This window comes from Gopherus evgoodei, chromosome 21 (genome assembly GCF_007399415.2).
Source record: "Gopherus evgoodei ecotype Sinaloan lineage chromosome 21, rGopEvg1_v1.p, whole genome shotgun sequence".
Taxonomy (NCBI): Eukaryota; Metazoa; Chordata; order Testudines; family Testudinidae; genus Gopherus; species Gopherus evgoodei.
Window position 1 is genome coordinate 2,927,813 of NC_044342.1, and position 14,976 is coordinate 2,942,788.

At 42.3% G+C, this 14,976-nt stretch overlaps 1 long non-coding RNA gene across 1 annotated transcript; it reads left to right on the top strand.

The window, feature by feature from the left end:
• Nucleotides 1–619: 619 nt before the first annotated feature.
• Nucleotides 620–12,538, top strand: LOC115638245. The gene is made up of 3 exons (XR_003997408.1): nt 620–637; nt 3,856–3,858; nt 12,472–12,538. It is a non-coding gene; the product is annotated as an uncharacterized LOC115638245 (long non-coding RNA).
• Nucleotides 12,539–14,976: the final 2,438 nt, after the last annotated feature.

The window sequence follows — 14,976 nt, forward strand, 5'->3', positions numbered from 1 at the left end:
GCCCAGTCCTATTCGGCATATTCATAAATGATCTGGAAAAAGGGGCAAACAGTGAGGTGGCAAAATTTGCCGATGGTACAAAATTACTAAAGATAGTTAAGACCCAGGCAAACTGTGAAGAGCTACAAAAGGATCTCTCAAAACTAGGTGACTGGGCAACAAAAAGGCAGATAAAATTTAATGTTGTTAAATGCAAAATAATGCACACTGGAAAACATAATCCCAACTATATCTATAAATGATGGGGTCTAAATTAGCTGTTACCACTCAAGAAAGAGATCTGGGAGTCATTGTGGATAGTTCTCTGAAAACATCCACTCAGTGTGCAGTGGCAGTCAAAAAAGCGAACAGAATGCTTGGAATAATAATAAAAAAGGATAGATAATGAGACAGATAGATAATGTTGCCTCTCTATAAATTCATAGTATGCCCACATCTTGAATACTGTGTGCAGATGTGGTCGCCCCATCTCAAGGTTCAGAAAAGGGAGACACAAATGATTAAGGATATGGAACGGCCTCAATATGAGGAGAGATTCATAAAACTGGGACTTTTCAGCTTGGAAAAGAGATAGCTAAGGGGAGATATGATTGAGGTCTATAAAATCATGACAGGTATAGAGAAAGTAGATAAGGAAGTGTTGTTTACTACTTCTCATAACACAAGAACTAGGAGCTCACCAAATGAAATTAATAGGCAGCAGGTTTAAAACAAAATGAAGTATTTCTTCCCATGACACACAGTCAACCTGTGGAACTCCTTGCCAGCGGATGTTGTGAAGACCATAACAGGGTTCAAAAAAGAACTAGATAAATTCATGGAGGATAAGTCCATCAATGGCTATGAGCCAGGATGGGCAGGAATGGTGTCCCTTGACTCTGTTTGCCAGAAACTGGGAATGAGCGACAGGGGATGAATCACTTGATAATTACCTGTTCTGTTCATTCCCTGTGAGGCACCTGGCACTGGCCACTGTTGGAAGACAGGATACTGGGCTAGATGGACCTTTGGTCTGACTCAGTAGGGCCATTCTTAATATTCTCATGTTCTTATGTGAGAGAAATATGGTGACATTCAATAGTACAAAGTGCAGGTTCATGCACTAATGGTCTAATAATGAGAATTTCTGCTACCAGCTGGCAGCTCATCAGTTCTCAGCATGGTCAGCTGTCAGCATTCTGGGGGGTTTGACCTCTGAACCCCTGGGCCTTCTGGTTATCTTTGGGCATCACAGGGGCTTAGCTGGAGGCACATCCATTCTGCTTTGCAACTCACTTTTCATTCTGTCTGGCTCCCCATCACATGGTTCTGCCTCCTGATGGCTCTCTGTGACTGGGATCCCAGAGTGCCACCCTGAAGTTACTCAATTAGGGTGAACGGCAAAGAAAGGGGCAGATAATCCCCAAAGCTGGTGGATATTCCAACACTTAAATTTACCAAACCAGCACAAAACATCTTCTATAATACCTTACTGGTTACCTAGAAGCCACCTAGCCTTAGGCCTCCACACAGACACGCAAGTCAAATATGCTGAGGATTACTGAAAATCTTATTCATCATATAAGAAAGTTCTACCAATCCCAAAGGATCGGACACAGTACCTCCCAGGTTAATGAATATTCCAGATCTTACCCAAATCCATGATTACAGCCAATTCTTATTAACTAAACTAAAATTTATTAAAAATGAAAGAGTATTGGCTAAAAGATCAGTATACATACAGACATGAGTTCAATTCTTGATGTTCAGATTCATCGTCGAGATGGTAAGTTTTGTAGCTGTAAAGAGTTCTTTCAGAATTAGTTCATAGGTTATAATCCAATGTTTATATTCAGGATGATTGCAGATTAGGGCTGGAGATCTCAGTTTTATGGTTTAAACTTCCCCTTCATGAAGCATCAAACAGATCTGAGATGAAAGGATCAAGCCCCAAGAGTCTTTTACACAGTTTTCAGGCCTTCTTTGACAGGTTGGAGTCCTTAAGCAGGTTTCTAAGTGATTATGAATTATCTGCCAAACTGTAATTGTTATACCCATTTTAAAGATGATTAACTGAGAAATGCAGAAGTGAAGTGACTGAACAAAGAGGAATAACTCAGAATGTACAGGCCCCTAGCCCTTTACAACTACTACTATAATATAATCCCTTAAAATTAGGGAAATGTGAGAGTTCCAATATAAGGATTTCAAAGAAGAAGTGAGGACAGATAATACAGATGAATAAGAACCACTCTAAGGACAAAGCTTGACTTGAAGAATTTGACTTAAGTCATTAACATGGGAGTGGTACTGATAACATGGTGCAATGCCTGAGTGATCAAGTGGAATCAAAAGAAGAAGCTGAAAAAAGATATCTAAACAAGACAGCTCCTGGTGATACACAGAGTATTGAATATGAATGAAGACCTGGGCAGGATGTACAGCCAGCGATGTGTTGGGTTTGCTATCTCTGGAAGACGCAATTGACATAGAAGAATGTAACATCAAAATGCACGAGGAGTCAGCCAGAGAAAAGAGATCACTTTGTTGCAATACCAGTCAATGGGTGAACATCCATCCCAGCCCAAGAAAGCATAAAAGAAGGGGAAAGCAAATTGCCAAAGAAATCTTAGAAAGATTTACACAGAAACCAATGCATGGACAGCAGTGGAGACAGATCAAAACCCTTAGAAATAAAAGATTCATAGACTCATGGTTTGTAGAAGGATGCTGTCATAAACAGAAAAGAAAAGTTAATAGCACAGAAGTAATTTATATCTCTTTGCCTGGAAAGGGTTAACCAGAACAGTGAGCCTGGCTGTCCCTTGACCAGAGGACCAATCAGAGGACAGGATACTTTCAAATCTTGAGGGAGGGAAGTTTTTGTGCTGTGCTGTTAGTTTTGGTTGTTGTTCACTCTGGGGGCTCAGAGGGATCAGACGTGCAACCAGGTTTCTCTCCAATCTCTCCAATACAGGCGCTTATAAGTTCAGACTAGTGAGTACTAGGTAGATAAAGTGAGTTAGGCTTATGGTTGTTTTCTTTATTTGCAAATGTGTATTTGGTTGGAAGGAGTTCAAATTGGTATTTGGCTGAAAAGATTCTAATTTGTACTTGTATACTTAGGCTGCGAGGGTGTTCCCAGTGTCTATAGCTGAAAGACCCTGTACCTATTCCATTTTTTTAAAATTTACAAAGATAATTTTTACTGTTTTTTCTTTCTTTAATTAAAAGCTTTTCTTGTTTAAGAACCTGATTGTTTTTTTATTCTGGTGAGACCCCAGGGGACTGGGTCTGGATTCACCAGGGAATTGGTGGGGAGAAAGGAGGGAAGGGGGAGAGAGAGGCTGATTTCTCTCTGTGTCAGGATTACTTTCTCTCTCAGGAAGAGTCTGGGAGGGGGAAAGAGAAGGAGGGAGGAAGGTGACTTGTCCTCTCTGTTTTGTGATTCAAGGAGTTTGAATCACACAGTGATCTTCCAGGGTAACCCAGGGAGGGGAAGCCTGGGAGAAGCAACGGTGAGGGAAAGGGTTTACTTTCCTTGTGTTAAGATCCAGAGGGTGTGGGTCTTGGGGGGGTCCCCCGGGCAAGGTTTTGGGGGGACCAGAGTGTACCAGGCACTGGAATTCCTGGTTGGTGGCAGCGCTACAAGTACTAAGCTGGTAATTGAGCTGAGAGGAATTCATGCTGGTACCCCATCTTTTGGATGCTAAGGTTCAGAGTGAGGAATTGTACCATGACAGATGCCTCAAAAGAGAGGCAGGGATCCTCATTATGAGTGCACAAGAGCTGTCCTTAAGGCTTAATGACATTTGAAATCAAATTGACTGACAGAACTGCTCCCCAATCTGCAGAATGTCTTCCAAAAAGGAAGAGACGGTGGAGCATGTGTCAAACATCTGCAGGAGCCTGGCTGGGAGAGTATATATGAACAGACACAATGACGTTGCCATCTTTCTGCACTGAAGCCTCTCTGGATTTAAATTACAACCACTGAATCAAAGATGCTCTAGAGAATGAAAAAAGGCTATGGTAATTGTCACAGGACAAAGACTGCAGTCACAGACGCTGGGCATAGCTGTTTTAGACAAACAAGCCCATGTTAATTGATACTGCCGGAGCAGCAGACAGAAACATGGAAAAGGAATGAGAAGAGGACAAAGTGTGAACATCTCTACTACAAAGTGCAATGATTATGAGCAAAGATTGTGCTGGCGATTACTGGAGCCCTCGGAGCGACCCCTATGGATATGAACGAGCAGATAAAGAATGGAAGACATCACAGTCTATGGCCTCCAGCAGACAGTGTTCTTTAGTCAAAGCTAAATGAGGGCATTTGAGCAACTAAAATGCAGGTTTTCTGTGGTGGGTTTAACAAAACTTCTAACCAAAATCTGTGGCGTCTGTCTGTGGCCAGGTTTCACTGGTGACTCATGGGGATAAATTTTAGATGGTGGCTTTCCTCTTTGTCTGCTTAAACATCTTGTGATCCCAGTGGTCCCTTCTGGCCTTGGAATCTGTGAATCTATGAAAGGAAATATAACAAAACAAATTAATAATACTTATAATAACTAATGTTCCCATGCTGTAATACTGAGGGTAACAATAATACAAATCTGGATGATAGATGCCCCTGAAAGCTGTGGCCCACTGTACTAGGTGACATACAAAGAGCAAGATGGGCCAAGGGTGGGAAAGGAAACAGAGACCCTGAGTTGAAGGTTGTTGCATAAGGGGAGTGAGTAGAACCCAGTAATCCTAACACAGACACTTAGAAACTCCCAGCTCTATATGGTTTTGGTCTGAGCTCTCTCTGACTTTTGAGTATGAGTATCTTATAAAAGGTTTACACAGTATTTATTTTTGTCACGTAGTATGTGTAGGAGTGTACTCAGAGATAGACCCATTGAGTGTCAAAAGATTATGAGTGTAGACATACAGAATCATTTCCTTTGTTGAGAGAGATTTCTTGTAAAATGTGTATTGACCACATTGTGCTGCTGCACAAACACCTAGTGAGAGACAGCCTGTGTCACACCGAATTTGTAATCTTAACACAGAACACAAGGGAGGGGAAACTGAGGCACAAAATGACACAGCTTGGGCCAGATCACATAGCAGGTCAGTGTCAGGGAGAGGAATAAATGCCATTTCTCCTGAGTAGCAGGCCTGTGCCCCTACCAGCTGGATCAGACTCATTGTTCTATACCCTACTGCCTCTCTGTAATTGTGACCACTTGAGTTTCCGTGAACTTTCAGGAAAACACAATACAGTAACTTTGCCTCTGCTCCTGTGCTATGCAGGGCTCCAAGGAGTGAGTGCCTAAAATCCCTTAGGGGAATAGACATGGATAAATATCCTTCCAACAGTTAGACACATATAGCTTGTCTGCAGAAAGCAACAAGTCTTAGTATATTTCCAGCAGGCTGGGCTCCGTGTGAGCAGAGAATGGTCTGTCTTAATACAGTAATTGGGACATTTAGATTGATAGATAAATAACCAAAATGAAGCAGGTGTTGGAGGAGAGAAGAATTGAGAGGATTCCACACACACTGGCATGGTAAGTTTGCTGTTGCAATGAAATACAAGTGGGGTTTGCAGAGGTGCCCTTTAAGGGGAAAAAATGTAAATGGACACTATGTATTTTTTTCAGACTGCGAGTTTGGCCATGGATGACTAAAGCAGCCCAGATGAGGGGTTACTTTAGGAAAGTGATGATAGAAAGTTTGTGCCTCAGTTTCCTCCCATGGAAAGTGGGGGAATTAATCACAATGACTCAGATATTTTTAAAACATGGATCAAGAAACCTGAATCAAAATTGTCCTTAAGCCTTACACATTGGTGTCTTCAGTCTGATAGTTCATGGGAGATATTATGGGGTACATTTAGCAGTGACAGAGCAGAGAGGTTGGGAAAGAGGGAACAATTCCAATATATGACAAACAGGGCAGAGATAAAAAAAAATAGATCTCTCTCTCTCTCTCTCTCTCGCTCTCTCTCTCTCTCTCTCTCTCTCTCTCTCTCACTGTCTCTCAGGGACAAATGAAAAACAAATGCAGAATCCATCTATCCATGTATTCATCTAATTATTTATTGTTACTTCTTTCTTTCTATTTATCTTTATTCTTATTTCGTCTATTAATTTGTTGTTACTTCTACCTAAGTTGCTAAGTTCTCTTCCTTTCTATTAGTCTCATGTAAATTATGTTGATTTTGTTGGCAAACATTGTCCCAGAGAGTCAAAGGCATTGAATTCTACCTGTCACGATACAACACTGAACAGTCAAACATGCTTCCAGATTTTGGGAACAGAGACTGCAGCATGTTTAGTCCCATGGCACATGCCCAGGAAAATCCATGCCAAAGATTGGAGATGTATTGACTAGGATACACAAGGCAAGGAATCAAAGCAAGACATAAAGCATACTCAAATTGAAACAGAGTGGTTCTGTCAAACAACCATAATTAAAACTCACCCAAATTCCTTTTTCAGAGAGAGGCTATTAATTAGAACTTGTCTACGTGGTGCAGTAGTCAACGGGAGATGAGTGTATACTCTACTGTGCACTAGCTCGTCACACTCCCAAAGGACTCTAGGATACACTGATGTAGTTCTGTTTCAAACAATACTGTGATAATGTGCACTAGGGATATTTTAGTGCAGGCCAGAAGAGCCCACGTGGACCAGTCAGTGCACAGCATGCTCAAGTATTTGCTGAATGTCAAGTGAACCCCTGTGAATGGTGATTACTTTTTCTGCTTTTGAAAAGACTGACAGACATAAAATGGGGAAACATAAGATTGGCTATACTGGGTCAGACCAATAGTCCTTCTAACCCAGTGTTCTGTCTTCTGACAGAGGCCGGTGACAGATGCTTCAGAGGGAATGAACAGAACAGGGCAATTTTCAAGTGCAACTAGATTCCTCATGTATCAGAGGGGTAGCCGTGTTAGTCTGGATCTGTAAAAGCAGCAAAGGGTCCTGTGGCACCTTATAGACTAACAGATGTTTTGGAGCATGAGCTTTCGTGGGTGAATACCCACTCCGTCAGATGCATGTAGTGGAAATTTCCAGGGGTAGGTATATATATGCAGGCAAGCTAGAGATAATGAGGCAGTTCAGTCAGGGAGGATGAGGCCCTGTTCTAGCAGTTGAGGTGTGAAAACCAAGGGAGGAGAAACTGGTTCTGTAATTGGCAAGCCATTCACAGTCTTGGTTTAATCCTGAGCTGATGGTGTCAAATTTGCAGATGAACTGAAGCTCAGCAGTTTCTCTTTGAAGTCTGGTCCTGAAGTTTTTTTGCTGCAGGATGGCCACCTTAAGGTCTGCTATAGTGTGGCCAGGGAGGTTGAAGTGTTCTCCTACAGGTTTTTGTATATTGCCATTTCTAATATCTGATTTGTGTCCGTTTATCCTTTTCCGTAGCAACTGTCCAGTTTGGCCGATGTACATAGCAGAGGGGCATTGCTGGCATATGATGGCATATATTACATTGGTGGACGTGCAGGTGAATGAACCGGTGATGCTGTGGCTGATCTGGTTAGGTCCTGTGATAGTGTCGCTGGTGTAGATATGAGGGCAGAGTTGGCATCGAGGTTTGTTGCATGGATTGGTTCCTGAGCTAGAGTTCCTACTGTGCGGTGTGCAGTTACTGGTGAGAATATGTTTCAGGTTGGCAGGTTGCCTGTGGGCGAGGACTGGCCTGCCACCTAAGGCCTCTGAAAGTGTGGGATCATTGTCCAGGATGGGTTGTAGGTCCCTGATGATGCGTTGGAGAGGTTTTAGCTGGGGACTGTATGTGATGGCCAGTGGAGTCCTGTTGGTTTCTTTCTTGCAGTAGGAGGCTTCTGGGTACACGTCTGGCTCTGTTGATCTGTTTCCTTATTTCCTCATGCGGGTATTGTAGTTTTGAGAATGCTTGGTGGAGATTTTGTAGGTATTGGTCTCTGTCTGAGGGGTTAGAGCAGTTAGGGGTTAGTTGTCTGCTTTCATGTGATGTAATTGTATAGGACTCTTTTATTCTTGACTGTTTCTGTTCAGTTCCTACCTGTCATAGAATCATAGATGACAGAGGTTGGAGGAGACCTCAGGTGGTCATCTGCTCAAAGCAGGACCAACACCAACTAAATCATCCCAGCCACTGCTTTGTCAAGCCCAACCTTAAAAATCTCTAAGGAAGGAGATTCCACCACCTCCCATTCCAGTGCATCACCACCCTCCTAGTGAAATAATGTTTATGATATCCAACTTAGAGCTCCCTCACTGTAACTTGAGACCATTGCTCCTTGTTCTGCCATCTGCCATCACTGAGAACAGCCGGGCTCCATCCTCCTTGGAACTGCCCCGCAGGTAGTTGAAGGCTGCTATCAACCCCTCCCTCACTCTGCAGCCTAAATAACCACAGTTCCATCTACCTTTCCTCATAAGTCATGTGCCCCAGCCCCCTTATCATTTTTGTTGCCCTCAACTGGACTCTCTCCAATTTGTCCACATCTCTTCTGTAGTGGGGGGCCCAAAGCTGGACGCAATTCTCCAGATGTGGCCTCACCAGTGCTGAATAGAGGGGAATAATCACTTCCCTCGATCTGGTGGCAATGTTCCTACTAACACAGCCCAATATGCTGTTAGCCTTCTTGGCAACAAGGGCACACTGCTGATTTATATCCAGCTTCTCATCCACTGTAATCCCCAGGTTCTTTTCTTCAGAACTGCTGCTTAACCACTTGGTCCCCAACCTGTAGCAGTGCATGAGATTCTTCCATCCTAAGTGCAGATACTGCACTTGTCCTTGTTGAACCGCATCAGATTTCTTTGCCCCCTATCCTCCAATTTGTCTAGGTAATTCTGGACCCTATCCCTATCCTCCAGCGTATCTACCTGTCCCCCCAGCTTCTATCAACTTTATCAACTTCTATCCTCTCTTCTTTATGAGAATATAGAGAATCCCCATTAATAAATCCTCTTCCATAGGATGTGTTTCCCAAACCCTGTACTCCTCTGGTCTTGTTGGCTTTCCCCCATACCTTAGTTTAAAAAACTTCTCAACAAGCTATTTTATTTTACATTCAACAGTCTAGTTCTGTTTTGATTTAGGTTGTGCCTATCTTTCCTGTATAGGCTTCTCCTTTCTCTAAACGTTGTCTGGTTGCTAATGAACCTAAATTCCTTCTCTGAACAGCATCGTATCATCCACATATTGAGATCCTGTAATTCTGCCTCTCTCCCTGGCCCTTTGTGTGGAACTAGAAACATTTCTGAGAATGCTACATTGGTGCTCCTGGACTTTAATCTCTTACCCACAGCCTCCGTTTGGCAGCCAGGACCTCTCTCCTTCCTTTGCCTATGTCATTAGTACCTACATGTACCATGAGTACCGACTCCTCCTCAGCCCTGCACATAAGTATCTTTAGATATCTTGAAAAGTTCTCAACCCTCACACCTAGTAAGAAGAAGATATAAGATCATAAAGGTGCGGAAAATACACTTCAGCATAGCTGGTGACTGCCCTGTCATTTGGGTCGGTGGCAGGTCAGCCAGGACAACTGTTTCTCTGGATTATGGCTCACTCCTCTGGTCTGGGATGTCACATGGTGGGTCTGGTCAGGTCTCTGTTCTTTGTTGATCCTTGTCCACCTGGGCCAAGCTGGATGGGCCATCTCAGCTTCACTGTGCTCATGGTGAAGTTGGTCTCAGGATCAGGTAAAAAGCCAACAGAGAAGATGATAGTAGGGGAGAGAAATGGAGGGGAAACAAGAGCAGGAGCTCACATATACCAGTCTGTGGTCCTCACTGGTCCAGTGCTGATGGCCAGGCATATCCCCTGGTGGCCGGTGGTCTGGTTGTACAAGGGCTCATGAGCAAAGGACAGAGTCTCTGGAGTTGAAGGAAAGGCCTGTCAGTCTGTCTCCTGGGAATCTCCCAAGCGTCTGTTCCCCAGTTGAGCCCCTCATCTTCTTAAGGATGAAAAGAATGGGATTATGGTCAGACACCCCATTGGCTTATTATATTATCGCCCAGTTAGGTCTAGTTTCCAACACACACATTTTGGTTTTTCTTCAATGAAGTTACAATGCAGTCTTTAATTACACAACCATATATTACATTTTCCATGGGATCCCTGCCTCGTTCAGTGCACAGGATGGACAAGGCTCACTGAGTAAGCTGCTTTTCAGTATTTTCTTTTCTTCTCATTCTTCAGTGTGTGGCCCCAGACCTTATTTACCGCACACTACTCTAACCTTGCTCCTAAAAGAAAATAATTGATTTTCGTCTTGCCATTTTCTATGTTGCTCATGAATACAGCATCTGATTGCTTTGTTAGGGAGCTGGCCAAGAACCAGCAAGTCCATTTAATGGGATAGGCTGTGATTTGAAAATTTGTTTTCATGCCAAATTGTAATCAAATTTCAAAATTTCCCTTGGAATGATTTTTTTTAATTTGGGTGTAAGTTCAAACATTACATTTCAGTAAAATTAAACCATTTTGTTCAATTTTCAATATTTTATTTTTTACTTTAAATCTTATTTTAGATTATTTTTATCTCACCTTTTTTATTTTATAAAATGACTCCTCATTCTAAATGTAAAATCCAGTCTCCAAAGCCTGGTTACACTAGAGCTTATAATGAGCAAAACAGCAATTTTTCCCCTGACTTCATTCCTGGAAATGTCTCACGTGTTTTGAGCTAGACACCTGACATAGAAGTTAGCAACTTCAGTGGTTAAAGTTTGGTGAAGTTATAGGCAACAGAAAAGTTTATAAAGAGCAGTGTCAGGCAACATTAATAAGAGCCAGCATTTCCAGCCCGGCCTAAAATAATGTCAATCAATACCCAAATACCAAATAACATTTTGTGTACCCCAATGGCTTTAACAGGGGGGATGGATTGGGTGACCCTGTATACGAGTGTTCCAGAAAGGTTAATCATTAGTCCTTCTGAAATCTCATTTATCTTCTTCCTTGTCGATGCAACTTGTAATTGATTGAGAGGGAGGGAGCAGGAGAAAGGAAAGGATGGTGCTAAATCTTGCAGTTCATACACATAACAGACCATCACTGATATAAAAGGAAGTAAAATGAGGGACAATTCAAGAGAGCCCAGCTCAATAGTGCCCTGATCTTGACTGGATCTTGATCCTGCAGCATTCTACTATGATCTTTGGTGCCAAATCTGAGGAACTGTCCCAGACTGAGGTGTCATCAGAAGAGGTTTTGTAACAAATTGATAAACTAAACATCAATAAGTCACCAGGACCATATGGGATTCACCCAAGAGTTCTGAAGGAACTCAAAATGTGATATTTCAGAACTACTAACTGTAGTCTGTAACCTATCATCTAAATCAGTTTCTGCACCAAATGACTAGAGGATAGCTAATGTGATGTCAATTTTTTTTAAAAGACTTCAGACGCGATCTTGACAATTACAGGCCAGTAAGCCTAATTTCAGTTTTCTTTTCTATAGTTTCTATAGTTGAAACGATAGAAAAGAACAAAATGATCAGACACATAGATTAATATGATTGGTTGGGGAAGAGTCAACATGGTTTTTGAAAAGAGAGATCATGCTTCACCAATTTACAAGAATTATTTGAGGGGGGTCAACAGGCACGTGGACAAAGGGGATCGAGTGGATATAGAGTACTGAGATTTTCAGAAAGCCTTTGACAAGGTCCCTCACCAAAGGCTCTTAAGCAAAGTAAGCTCTCATGGGATAAGAGGGAAAGTTCTCTCATGGAGCAGTAATGGATTAAAAGGTAGGAAACAAAGGCTAGAAATAAATGGTCAATTTTCAGAATAGAGAGAGGTAAATAGTGGTGTCCTCCAGAGGTCTGTACTGGATCAGTCCTATTCAACATATTCATAAATGATCTGGAAAAAAGGATAAACACTGTGGTGGAACAATTTGCAGATGATACAAAACTACTCAAGATATTTAAGTCCAAAGCAGACTGTTAAGAGTTACAAAGAAATGTTGGAAAACTGGATGACTGGGCAACAAAATGGCAGATGAAATTCAATGTTGATAAACGCAAAGTAATGCACATTGGAAAACATAATCCCCACTATACATATAAAATCATGAGGTTTAAATTAGCTGTTACCAATGAAAAGAGATCTTGGAGTCATTGTGGATAGTTCTCTGAAAACATCCACTCAATGGGCAGCAGTGGTCAAAAAAGCGAACAGAGCGTTGGGATTAATTAGGAAAAAGATAAGATAATAAGACAGAAAATATCATATTGGCTCTATATAAATCCATGGTACACCCACATCTTGAATATTGCATGCAAATGTGGTCTTCCCATATCAAAAAAAGATATATTAGAAATAGAAAATATTCAGAAAGGGCAGCATAAATGATTAGAGGTATGGAACAGTTTCCTTTATGAGGGGAGATCGATAAAACTGGGATTTTTCAGCTTTAAAGACATGACTAAGGGTGGGGATATGATAGAAGTCTATAAAATCATGATGAATGTGAAGAAAGTTATTTACTCCTTGTCTAACATCACAAGAACTAGGGATCATCCAAAGAAATTCATAGGCAGCAGGTTAAAAACAAACAAAAGGAAGTTTTTTTTTTCACACAATGCACAGTCAACCTGAAGAACTCTTTATTGAAGGATGTTGTGAAGGTGAAGACTATAACAGGGTTGGAAAAGGAACTAGATGTGTTCCTGGAGGACAGATCCATCAATGGCTATTAGCCAGCATGGGCAGGGATGGTGTCCCTAGCCTGTGTTTTCCAGAAGCTGGGGAATGGGTGACAGGGGATCACTTAAAGTCATTGTATATCAGGATTGGAAGGGACCTCAGGAGGTCATCTAGTCCAACTCCCAGCTCAAAGCAGGACCAATCCCCAACTAAATAATCTCAGCCAGGGCTTGGCTTTAAAAACCTCTAAGGAAGGATAACCCACCACCTCTTAGGTAACACCTTTCAGTGCTTCACTGCCCTCCTAGTGAAAAAGTTTTTCCTAACATCCAACCTAAACTTCCCCCACTGCAACTTGAGATCATTACTCCTTCTTCTGTCATATGCTACAACTGAGAACAGCCTAGGTCCATCCTCTTTGGAACCCCCTTTCATGCAGTTGAAAGCAACTATCAAATCCCCCCTCCTTCTTCTCTTCTGCAGACTAAAAAATCCCAGTTCCCTAAACCTCTTCTTATACATCATGTGCTCCAGCCCCCCAATCATTTTTGTTGCCCTCCACTGGACTCTTTCCATTTTTTCCACATCCTTCTTGTAGTGTGGAGCCCAAAACTGGACACAGTACTCCAGATCAGGCATCGTCAATGCTGAATAGAGAGCAGTGATCATGTCCCTCTATCTGCTGGCAATGCTCCTACTTATACAGCCCAAAATGCTATTAGTCTTCTTGGCAACAAGGGCACAATGTTGACTCATGTCCAGCTTCTCGTCCACCATATCCCCTAGGTCCTTTTCTGCAGAACTGCTGCCTAGCCATTTGATCCCTAGTCTGTAACAGTTCATGGGATTATTCTGTCCTAAGTGCAGGACTCTGCACTTCTCCTTGTTGAACATTATCAGATTTATTTTAGCCCATTCCTCTAATTTGTCTCAGTCCTCTGTATCCTATCCCTACCCTTCAGCATATCTACCACTCCTCCCAGTTGAGTGTCATCTGCAAACTTGCTGAGAGTGCAGTCCACACCATCCTCCAGATCATTAATGAAGATATTGAACAAAACCAACCGCAGGACCGACCCTTGGAGCACTCTGTTTGATATCGGTTGCCACTAGACATGGAGCTATTGATCACTACCCATTAAGCCCAACGATCTAGCCAGCTTTCTATCCACCTTATAGTCCAATCATCCAGCCCATATTTCTTTAACTTGCTGGCAAGAATACTGTGGGAGACCATATCAAATTTTGCTAAAGTCAAGGAATAACACATCCACTGCTTCCCCCTCATCCACAGAGCCATGTATTTCATGATAGAAGGCAGTTAGGTTAGTCAGGCATGACTTGCCCTTGATGAATCCATGCTGACTCTTCCTGATCACTTTCCTCTCCTCTAAGTGCTTCAGAATTGATTCCTTGAGGACCTGCTCCATGATTTTTCCAGGGACTGAGGTGAGACTGACTGGCCTGCTGTTCCCTGGATCCTCCTACTTCCCTTTTTTAAAGATGGGCACTACATTAGCCTTTTTCCAGTCATCCAGGACCTCCCCCGATTGTCATGAGTTTTCAAAGATAATGGCCAATGTCTCTGCAATCACATCCGCCAACTCCTTTAGCATCCTCGGATGCAGTGCATCCAACCTCATGGACTTGTGCATGTCCTGCTTTTCTAAATAGTCCTGAACCACTTCTTCTTCCACAGAGGGCTGGTCACCTCCTCCTCATAGTGTGCTGCCCAGTGCAGTAGTCTGGGAGCTGACCTTGTTTGTGAAGATAGAGCCAAAAAAAGCATTGAGTACATTAGCTTTTTCTACATCCTCTGTCACTAGGGTGCCTCGCATTCAGTAAGTGGCCAACACTTTCCCTGACCTTCTTCATTTTGCTAACATACTTGTAGAAACCCTTCTTGTTATTCTTAACATCCCTTTCTAGTTGTAACTCCGTTTCTGATTTGGCCTTCCTGATTTCAGTACTGCATGCCTGAGCAATATTTTTATTCTCCTTCTTGGTCATTTGTCCAATCTTCCACTTCTTGTAAGTTTCTTTTTTGTGTTGAAGATCAGCAAGGATTTCACTGTTAAGCCAAGCTGTTGGCCTACCATATTTACTATTCTTTCTACATACCGGGATGGTTTGTTCCTGCAACCTCAGTAAGGATTCTCACACTTCTTATCAAACTGTCTGTAATGGGCTATCTTGATTATCACTTCAAAAGTTTTTTCTCTTACTTAATTGGCCTCTCGGAGTTGGTAAGACAACTCCAACCTTTTCATGCTCTCTCTGTGTGTATATATATATCTCCTCACTATATTCCATGCATTCAAAGAAGTGGGCTGTAGCT